We start from the raw sequence: 10,255 nt of genomic DNA on the forward strand, positions 1-10,255 counted from the left end.
AGAGGAGAAGGTTGAGAGGAGTCTTAATTGAAACATATCAGATTATCAGAGTGTTAGATAGGGTGGACAATGAGATCCTTTATCCTTGGATGGTGGTGGCTCGCATGAGGGACATAGCTTTAAGTTCGGGGCGTGATAGAAATAGGATAGATGTCAGAGGTAGTTTATTTACTCAGAGCATAGTAGGGTCGTGGAATGGACTGCCCGCAATAGTGGCAATTTTTTTAATGACACTTAAATGGCCATTGGACAGACATATGCATTAAAATGGAAAACAACCGGGCAGATTGGGCATCAGATTAGTTTGACAGTTTCGCACAACATCGAGGACCGAAGGGCCTGAATTTAACTGCAGTGTTCTGGAGTTACCAAAATAACATCTCACCTGGTAGCAACGTGTGCATCAATATCATAGAGCCATTAGATATAGACAGCATGGAAACCACAGACTTCGGTCCAAGTCGTCCACTTCCAACAGATATACTCAACTGATTCAGCCACGATTGCATGTATTTGACCCATGTCTCTCTAAACCCTTCCTATTCAAAATACACGTTAAGATTCCTTAAAAGTATTGGAATTTTACCATCCATCACGAGCTCGACTGGCAAATTATTCCAGAAACGCACCACCCCTGCGTGCAGCCATTGCCCATCACTGCCTTTCCAATGCTCGCCCTCCCTCACCAGATTTATACCCTCTAGTTCTGCACTGCCCCAACTGAGCGAAATGAACTTGTCTATTTACCGGAATCATGCCCCTCATGATTGAAAAACCTCCATAAGATCAGCTCCCAGACTCTGACGCGCCAGGCAAAATAGTGAGTGAGTGTTCAGCCTGTAAACGTTTGCACCTTTCCCATTTTCAAATGGAGGATATAGCATGCTGTCTGAAGCAATCATCTTAGCATCTGATCTGTCACTGACGAACGCGGCAGGAAGGCGTGATAACTTGCTAAATATGCTGTCAAACGAACATTGCATAGGCAACATGAGTCATTGAGCGAAACGTGCAATTGACTACTGAGCTGTTGCTGACACCAAAGCAACTGTGTCGTTCGGGTGCCGAAAGAATCCCACTGTTAGATTACAATTCAAATGCATTTGGCATCAGGTTCGTAGCAATTTATCAGCAGCACATAACTCTGACTCCAAAAGTCTGTGAATATCCAGAAGAACAGTGAGCGATCGTTGAAGGTACGTTTCTCCAGACGATATTTATCAACATGACAAGCTGCAGCTGAGCTGGTGGCATTGCGATTGAAATTGCATGCGTCCGGACATTGTGCTTAATTTTGAATATCAGAGCAAATGGTTAAGTCGAGTATGCGCGTTCGGAAAAGTAAATGCTTTTGTTTTCGTTGAAAAGCTTAGCAACGAAAGGAAATACTTCAGACGATCGTGCGATCGACATGAAGCAGAAAATGAACAGCCGCCGTAGTTGTGAGCACCGGGAATATAGGCATTTGCTTTCGTGGCAGGAATGCGTTGGTCGGTTAGCTCAGCTGGTTAGAGTGTGGTGCTAATAACGTCAAGGTCGTGGATTCAATCCCCGCGCTGACCCTATAACGCGTTTCTGTCGTTAGCAGGGCCGTGTCAGTGTTTGCCGTGGCTTTTCCTTTCACCATCTGCAAGAACTTGTCACATGGTCGGTTGAGATGTGTATTCATTCGAAAGGCGACCATCGCTGTCAAGGAACATCAACCCGCTGGTCCCATGCCGGATCTCAGCTGCGTTGCTATTTTTCCAAACAACGTGCTCCACCAAACCACGAAACTGGAAGACTCACCTGCGCAATAAAACATTTGACAGGGATAGACGCACGACTTGATCGCCATACCCATGATGACTGCTGGATGTTGTCTGCAGCAAATCAATCAGTCTCAATTATTTTCACAAACAAATGCAACTCATGAAATATATGTAGTATTAAGCAGACCTGGCACAGTCTCGGAGGAGAACCAGAGTTCAGGCTTCAATTCAACTCAAAGATTCGTTCATGTTATTTTCCTAGATCTCTGTTAATACTTGTCACGCGACTTCCAGAGGGAATTCCTTCGCTTGCTCACCTCTCATGCATCGAAGCAGGAGTTATCATATCACCAGCAGTATAATCGAACCATTAAAAAAATAAAATTACTGCGGATGATGGAACCTGAAACCAAAAGAGAAAATGCTGGATAGACTCAGCAGGTCTGCAACCATCTGCAAGGAGAGAAAAGAGCTGATGTTTCGAGTCTGACTGATCCTTTGTTAAAGATAAAAAATGGGGAGAATTAGGGAGCTGTTTACACCAGGCTGACGGATGGTGAGTCAGGGCTCCAGATGCAAAGGTGATAATGAGAGCGCATGGAGAGATCTAAGGGAGATTAGGAGCCGTGAATGACGCAGCCTGTAGCCAGTGCTATGTGACAAAATATGTGGGGGATGGGTGAAGCAGAGACAAAATGGAAAACAGGGAAGAAGGGTAGCAAAGCGGGAAGAGGAAAGGAAAAAGATATTGAGAGAGTGGGGAGCGAGAGAAAGAGAGACAATCAAGAAATAAGAGTTACAGAACAATGTAAACAACACAAATACAAAGACAAATAAAATAATTGAACTAAAATTACCTGAAGTTGTTTGAATTCAGCAACTTCAGACAATTTTACTTCATTGATTTTATTTATCTTTTTAATCATTTCACCTGCACTATCACAGAGCCCATTATATATGGACAGCACTGAAAACACAGTCTTCGGTCGAACTCGTCCATTCCGAACAGATATCTTCAATTGATCCAGCCGCGATTGCATGCATTTGACCCATGTCTCTCTAAACCCTGCCTATTCAAATACACGTCCAGATTCCTTAAAAGTATTGGAATTTTACCATCCATCGCCTGCTCGTCTGGCAACTTGTTCCAGAAACGCACCACGCTCTGCGCGCAGCCATTGCCCATCACTGCCTTTCCAATGCTCGCCCTCCCACACCTGATTTATACCCTCTAGTTCTGCACTGCCACACCTGAGCGAAAGAAACTTGTCTATTTACCCGATTCATTCCCCTCATGATTCAAAAGCATCCATAAGATCCGCTCCCAGCCTCTGACGCGCCAGGCAAAATCGTGAGTGAGTGTTCAGCCTGGAAACGTTTGCACCTTTTCCATTTTCAAATGTAGGATGTAGCATGCTGTCTGAAGCAATCATCTTAGCATCTGATCTGTCACTGACGAACGCTGCAGGAAGGCGTGATAACTTGCTAAATATACTGTCAAACGAAGATTGCATAGGCAACATGAGTGATTGAGCAAAACGTGCAATTGGATTCTGAGCTGTTGCAACTGCGTCATTCCGGAGCAGAAAGAATCCCACTGCTCGATTACAATTCAAATGCATTTGGCATAAGGTTCGTAGCAGTTTATCAGAAGCACATAACCCTGACTCCAAAAGTCTGTGAGTATCCAGAAGAACAGTGAGCGATCGTTGAAGGGACGTTTCTCCAGACGATATTTGTCAACATGACAAGCTGCAGCTGAGCTGGTGGCATTGCGATTGAAATTGCACGCGTCCGGACATTGTGCTTCATTTTGAATATCAGAGCAAATGGTTAAGTCGAGTATGCGCGTTCGGAAAAGTAAATGCTTTTTTTATCGTTGAAAAGCTTAGCAACGAAAGGAAATACTTCAGACTATCGTGCGATCGACATGAAGCAGAAAATGAACAGCCCCCGGGAATATAGGCATTTGCTTTTGCAGCTGGATGGGGTTGGTCGGTTAGCTAAGCTGGTTAGAGCATGTTGCTAATAACGCCAAGGTCGTGGGTTCAATCCCCGCACTGACCATGTAAAGCGTTTCCGTCGTTAGCAGGGCTGTGTCAGTGTTCGCCGTGGCTTTTCCTTTCACCACCTGCAAGAACTTGTCACATGGTCGGTTGAGATGTGTGCTCATTCGAAAGGCGACCATCGCTGTCATGGAACATCAACCCGCTGGTCCCATGCCGGATCTCAGCTGCGTTGCTATTTTTCCAAACAACGTGCTCCACCAAACCACGAAACAGGAAGCCTCACCTGCGCAATAAAACATTAAACAGGGATAGACGCACGACTTGATCGCCGTACCCATGATGACTGCTGGATGTTGTCTGCAGCAAATCAATCAGTCTCAATTGTTTTCACAAACAAATGCAAATCATGAAATATATGCAGTATTAAGCAGACCTGGCACAGTCTCGGAGCAGGAGTATGCGCGTTCGGAAAAGTAAATGCTTTTTTTTCGTTGAAAAGCTTTGCAACGAAAGGAAACACTTCAGACTATCGTGCGATCGACATGAAGCAGAAAATGAACAGCCGCCGTGGTTGTGAGCACCGGCAATATAGGCATTTGCTTTCGCAGTCGGTGCTGTGTTGGTCGGTTAGCTCAGCTGTTTAGAGCGTGGTGCTAATAACGCCCACATCGTGGGTTTAATCGCCGCACTGACCACGTGAGGCGCTTCCGTCGTTAGCAGGGCTGCGTCAGTGTTCGCCGTGGCTTTTACTTTCACCGTCTGGAAGAACTTGTCACATGGTCAGTTGAGATGTGTGCTCATTCGAAAGGCGACCATCGCTGTCATGGAACATCAACCCGCTGGTCCCATGCCGGATCTCAGCTGCGTTGCTATTTTTCCAAGCAACGTGCTCCACCAAACCACGAAACAGGAAGCCTCACCTGCACAATAAAAGATTTGACAGGGACAGACGCACGACTTGATCGTCGTACCCATGATGAATGCTGGATGTTGTCTGCAGCAAATCAATCAGTCTCAATTGTTTTCACAAACAAATGCAAATTATGAAATATATGCAGCATTAAGCAGACCTGACACAGTCTCGGAGCAGAACCAGAGTTCAGGCTTCAATTCAAATCAAAGATTCGTTCATGTTATTTTCCTTAATCTCTGTTAATACTTGTCACGCGACTTCCAGAGGGAATTCATTCGCTTGCTCACCTCTCATGCATCGAAGCTGGAGTTATCATGACACCAGCAATATCATAGAGCCATTAATAAAATAAAATGACTGCGGATGCTGGAATCTGAAACCAAAAGATAAAATGCTGGAAAGTCTCAGCAGGTCTGGCACCATCTGCAAGGAGATAAAAGAGCTGACGTTTCGAGTCGAACTGATCCTTTGTTAAAGATAAAGAAGGGGGAGAATTAGGGAGCTGTTTACACCAGGCTGAGAGATGGTGAGTCAGGGCTCCAGATGCAAAGGTGATAATGAGAGTGCATGGAGAGATCTAAGGGAGATTAGGAGCCGTGAATGACGCAGGCTGTAGCCAGTGCTATGTGACAAAATATGTGGGGGATGGGTGAAGCAGAGACACAATGGAAAACAGGAAAGAAGGGTAGCAAAGCGGGAAGAGGAAAGGAAAAAGATATTGAGAGAGTGGGGAGCGAGAGAAAGAGAGACAATCAAGAAATAAGAGTTACAGAACAATGAAAAAAACACAAATAAAAAAAATGATAAATAAAATAATTGAAATAAAATTACCTGAAATAAAATTGAAATAAAATTGCCAGGTCTGGCACCATATGCAAGGAGAGAAAAGAGCTGACGTTTCGAGTCGAACTGATCCTTTGTTAAAGATAAAACAGGGGGAGAATTAGGGAGCTGTTTACACCAGGCTGAGAGATGGAACATCAACCCGCTTGCTCACCTCTCATGCATCGAAGCTGGAGTTATCATGACACCAGCAACATCAATCATTCGAACTCCTATAACAGTTACTATCTTTGTAACCTTCTCGTATCTCTCTTATTCCTCCACATATTGGAAACGTACTCCAAACCTGACTACCATCCCCATCTCAGTAAATTGTGATTATCTCCATAGCATGTCTCATCTCGGTGGCCTTCTCTTCCAGTAACTGGACCAGAAGCAGACCCTTCAATCCATCTCGTCCATGCGAACCAGGTTTCCGAAACTGAATAAGTCGTATTTGCCTGCATTTGGCCCATATCTCTTCCAACCTTCTCCACGCCATATACCTGCCCAAATGTCTCTCCCATGCTTTAATTGTACTTGTTTCTAACATTTCCTCTGGCTGTTCGTTCCATATATAGAAGATGGAGAATAGAACATTGAACACTGCAGTGCAATTCAAGCCCTTCGGCCCTCGATGTTGCGTGGAACTGTCAAAATAATCTAAAACCCAATCTACCCGGTTGTTTTCCATTTTAATCCATATGTCTGTCCAATGACCATTTCAGTGTCCTTAAAACATTTGCCACTGTTGCAGGCAGTCCATTCCACGACCCTACTATGTTCTGAGTAAATAAACTACCTCTGACATCTATCCTATTTCTATCACGCCCCAAACCTAAAGCTATGTCCCTCATGCGAGCCACCACCATTCGAGGAAAAAGGATCTCATTGTCCACCCTATCTAACACTCTGATAATCTGATATGTTTCAATTAAGACTCCTCTCAACCTTCTCCTCTCTAATAACAACAGCCTCAAGTCTCTCAGCCTTCCCTCATAAGACCGTCCCTCCATACCAGTAAACATCTCAGTAAATATCCTGTGAACCATTTCCAAAGCATCCACATCCTTCCTATAATGTGGTGACCAGAACTATGTGGAACACTCCACCACCCGCCGCACCAGAGATTTGCACAGCTGAAGCATGTCCTCATGGCTCCGAAACTCAATTCCTGTATTAATAAAAACTAAAACATTGTATGTCTTCTTAACAACCTTATCAACCTGGTTGACAGATCCTTGTGGTGCAACACGAGTTACTGTACTCCAGGATGAACGTTTCCACTCAACCACAACCCTTAGTCTTCTTTCAGCTAGCTAATTTCTGACCCAAACCGCTAAATCATCCTTAATCCCATGCCTTCATATTTTTTGCAACAGCCCACTGAGGGGAACTTTATCAAACGCCTCACTGAAATCCATGTTCATCACATCAACCGCTTAGCCCACAACCACTTGTTTCATCGCCTTCTCAGAAAACTTAATAATTTTCGTGAGGCATGATGTCCACTTTACAAAACCGTGTTGACCACTCCTAACTCACATATTCTTTTCTCAATCGTTATAAATCATATCTTACAACTCTTTCCAACTCTTTACGCGCAACCGAAGTAATGCTCACTGGTAATTTCTAGAGTTGTCTCAACTCCCCTTTTTGAACAATGGAGCAACATTTGCCACCTCCAGCTTTCTGCCACTATTGTCATGTCGACAATGACAAAATAATTAGATTACAAAGTGGAAACAGGCCCTTCGGCCCAAAAAGTCCACACCGACGCGCAACCCACCCATACCCTTCACGACAGGAAATTTAGCATCGACAATTCACCTCATCTGCATATCTTTGGACTGTGGGAGGAAAGCGAAGTTTCCGGAGGAAAGCCACGCAAACACGGGGAAAACGTGCAAACGCCACACAGTCAGTCGCCTGAGGTGGGAATTGAACCCACGTTTCTGGCGCTGTGAGGCAACAGTGCTAACCACTGTGCCACCGTGCCACCCACGAAGCTCTGCCATCTCCTTCCTGGATTCCCAGCGAATTTTCGGATAAAAGCCATCTGCCCCAGTGGTCTTATCTCCTTTCACACGTTCGAAAATTGCTAACAACACCTCGTTGTGAAACTTAATCCAATCTAGACTGGTAGCCCATATCTCAATATTCTCTCCGATAACATTGTCATTTTCCATTATGAATGCTGATGAAAAATATTCACATAGTGCTTCAACTATCTCCTCCTACTCCACACACACTTGTACTATTATCCTTGATTGGACCTAATCTTACTCGATTCATTCTTTTATTCCTGATATAACTTACAGGTTTTCCTTGATACTATCCACCAATGAATTCTCATGTCCCCTGCTGGCTCTCCTGACTACTTGCTTTCGGTCTTCCCTCGTTAACCTTCATTTCTCACGCACCCTAACTGAGGCATCACATCTCATCCTAACATAAGCCTTCTTCTTCCTCTTGACAAGAGATTCAACTTCTATAGTGAAACATGGTTCCTTCACTCGACAACCTCCTTCCTGCCTGAAAGGTACACACCTATCAAGGACGCGCAGTAGCTGTTCCTCGAATTAGCTTCACATTTCAATTGTGCCATGCCTGGCAGTTTCCTTCCACATCCTATGCATCCTAAATCTAGCCTAATCACATCATAATTGCATTTCCCCCAGCTATATCTCATGCCCTGCGATATATAAACATCCGTTTCCAGCGCTAAAGTAACCATAACCGAATTGTGGGGATTATCAACAAAGTGCTCACCAACTTTCAAATCTAACAACTGGCCGGCTCATTCCACAGTTCCAAATTCAATGTGTCCTCGACTCTTATTGGCCTGTCGACATATTGTGTCAGGAATGATGAAATACAAATAGACCTGAAATGCAACTTACACAGAAAAACTATGGAACCGGAAGAGATTGCAGTCGAAGCTCAGAATACAGTGGCACTGCAACCCCAAACGCTCATTGATACAGTTTCTCGAAATTAATTTTGACGTGGTTTTTTACTATTCGGCTCAGATCTGTGATCCGAACCAATGTTTCTCTGTCGAACCTATGTCGCTTGGGGAAAAATGTCTGCTGGAAGGCAACGACAAACATCCGTTGAAATAATGCATAATAGATTCAAGTTAAAGCTCTACTATCTCTTCTTTGGGCTTCTTGCATCTTTTCAAAATGTGGCAGCTGATTTGGTGATCAGGTATCGCTTATCGAACATAGAACATTACAGCGCAGTACATGCCCTTTGACCCTCGATGTTGCACCACCCTGTCATACTCATCTGAAGGCCATCCCACTTACACTATTCCATGTACGCCCATATGCCTGTTCAATGACGACTTAAATGCACTTTATCTTGCTGAATCTACTACCATTGCAGGCAAAGCATTTCATATCCTTACTACTCTCTGAATAAAGAAGTTACCTCTGACATTTGCCTTGACCTATCTCCCCTCACTTTAAAGTTGTGTCCCCTCGTGTTTGCCGGTCCCATTTTTGGAAATAGGAAGTATTGATATTAGATTGGATGAAATCGTGGAAGTGGTTCCTCTCTTCCCATTTATTTCTTCTTGCATTGGCTTTCACCAGTTAAATATCACTCCACCGTTTTAATAAAAAGCCAATGCGTGTGGGATCTCCTTAGTGCTGTACAGATGATAGCCCTGCTTCTGCTCACTTGCAACTTCATGCTGATACATGCTTCTCAAAATATCTGAATATGTGGTCACTTGACGGTAAAGGATCTGAGCAGGTAACAAAATAGTATGACAAACTCTTCAACTGCTGCAAAACAAGGGTGCTACGTACACTATTCAGAATAACACTTAATATTTCTGCTAGTCCACAATTTCTCGAAGTGATAATACTTTTACTAGCTTTGTTACTTTAAATAATTGTGTGTTGTGTCTCTGTGCATGTGGTTTGTTTCTATTTATCTCTGTTCCGCAGTGGCTTGCAATTCTTGCTGTATCGCCCCCAAGTCAATGTAATGCTGCCGTTCTTCCCTCTCCACATGGGCATTGTTGCTGGTTTTCCTCTGAGATCAATGCAAAACTCTCCAAGTTAATTGTAAGCCCTATACGTTTTTGTTATGATTCACCCCTGCAATCTGGGGTGCTAATTAGAAATTTGAGTATTGATGGAAAAAAATTGAAACCTTTACTGATCAGCATATTTTCAACGGTAGCAACACAAAGGTAGAAAACGTTCAAACTACAGAGGCAATGAGTGCTGATTGGAAAAAGCACAGAGAATGGACGCGAACTGTCAAGCCTTGTGGTTTGTTTTGATTCAACCAATCGACAGTTTCTATTCTCAGTTTTATTTGGCTGGACAATGCCTTGACTAACAGTCAAACTGCCATTTTAAAATTTAACAACGTTAAGCTGTCAATTGCCCATCAATCATGATGCACTTTCCGAACCATCAGAACTGTTTTCTTGTACAGTGTAAAATATTGTTCCCCTTTATGTCGATATTGCTGCAGCTTTCCTTATGAAAGTAGATGTTAAAAAAAACTGGAAAAATACTTGTGCTATTTTAAAGCAATACTCAATGTATGTATTTGAAGATCGGAACACTTTGCAAATGGAATATCCAACATACAGCTGTTATGAGTAAAACGGAATCGATGTTTAAGACTCGAAATGGTTTAACCCCCTGAAAAACCTATCCTGTTCTTAGACATCCGGTTTGACCATTGCATAAGTCTGGATATTGGAAGATAATTTTCGCAAATTGTTCATT

At 43.5% G+C, this 10,255-nt stretch overlaps 1 non-coding gene across 1 annotated transcript; it reads left to right on the top strand.

The window, feature by feature from the left end:
- Positions 1 to 3,744: 3,744 nt before the first annotated feature.
- On the top strand, positions 3,745 to 3,818 carry trnai-aau. The gene has a single exon. It is a non-coding gene; the product is annotated as a tRNA-Ile (tRNA).
- The last annotated feature ends 6,437 nt before the right edge of the window (positions 3,819 to 10,255 follow it).

The sequence above is a fragment of the Chiloscyllium plagiosum genome, unplaced genomic scaffold (assembly GCF_004010195.1).
Source record: "Chiloscyllium plagiosum isolate BGI_BamShark_2017 unplaced genomic scaffold, ASM401019v2 scaf_7617, whole genome shotgun sequence".
NCBI lineage: Eukaryota > Metazoa > Chordata > Chondrichthyes > Orectolobiformes > Hemiscylliidae > Chiloscyllium > Chiloscyllium plagiosum.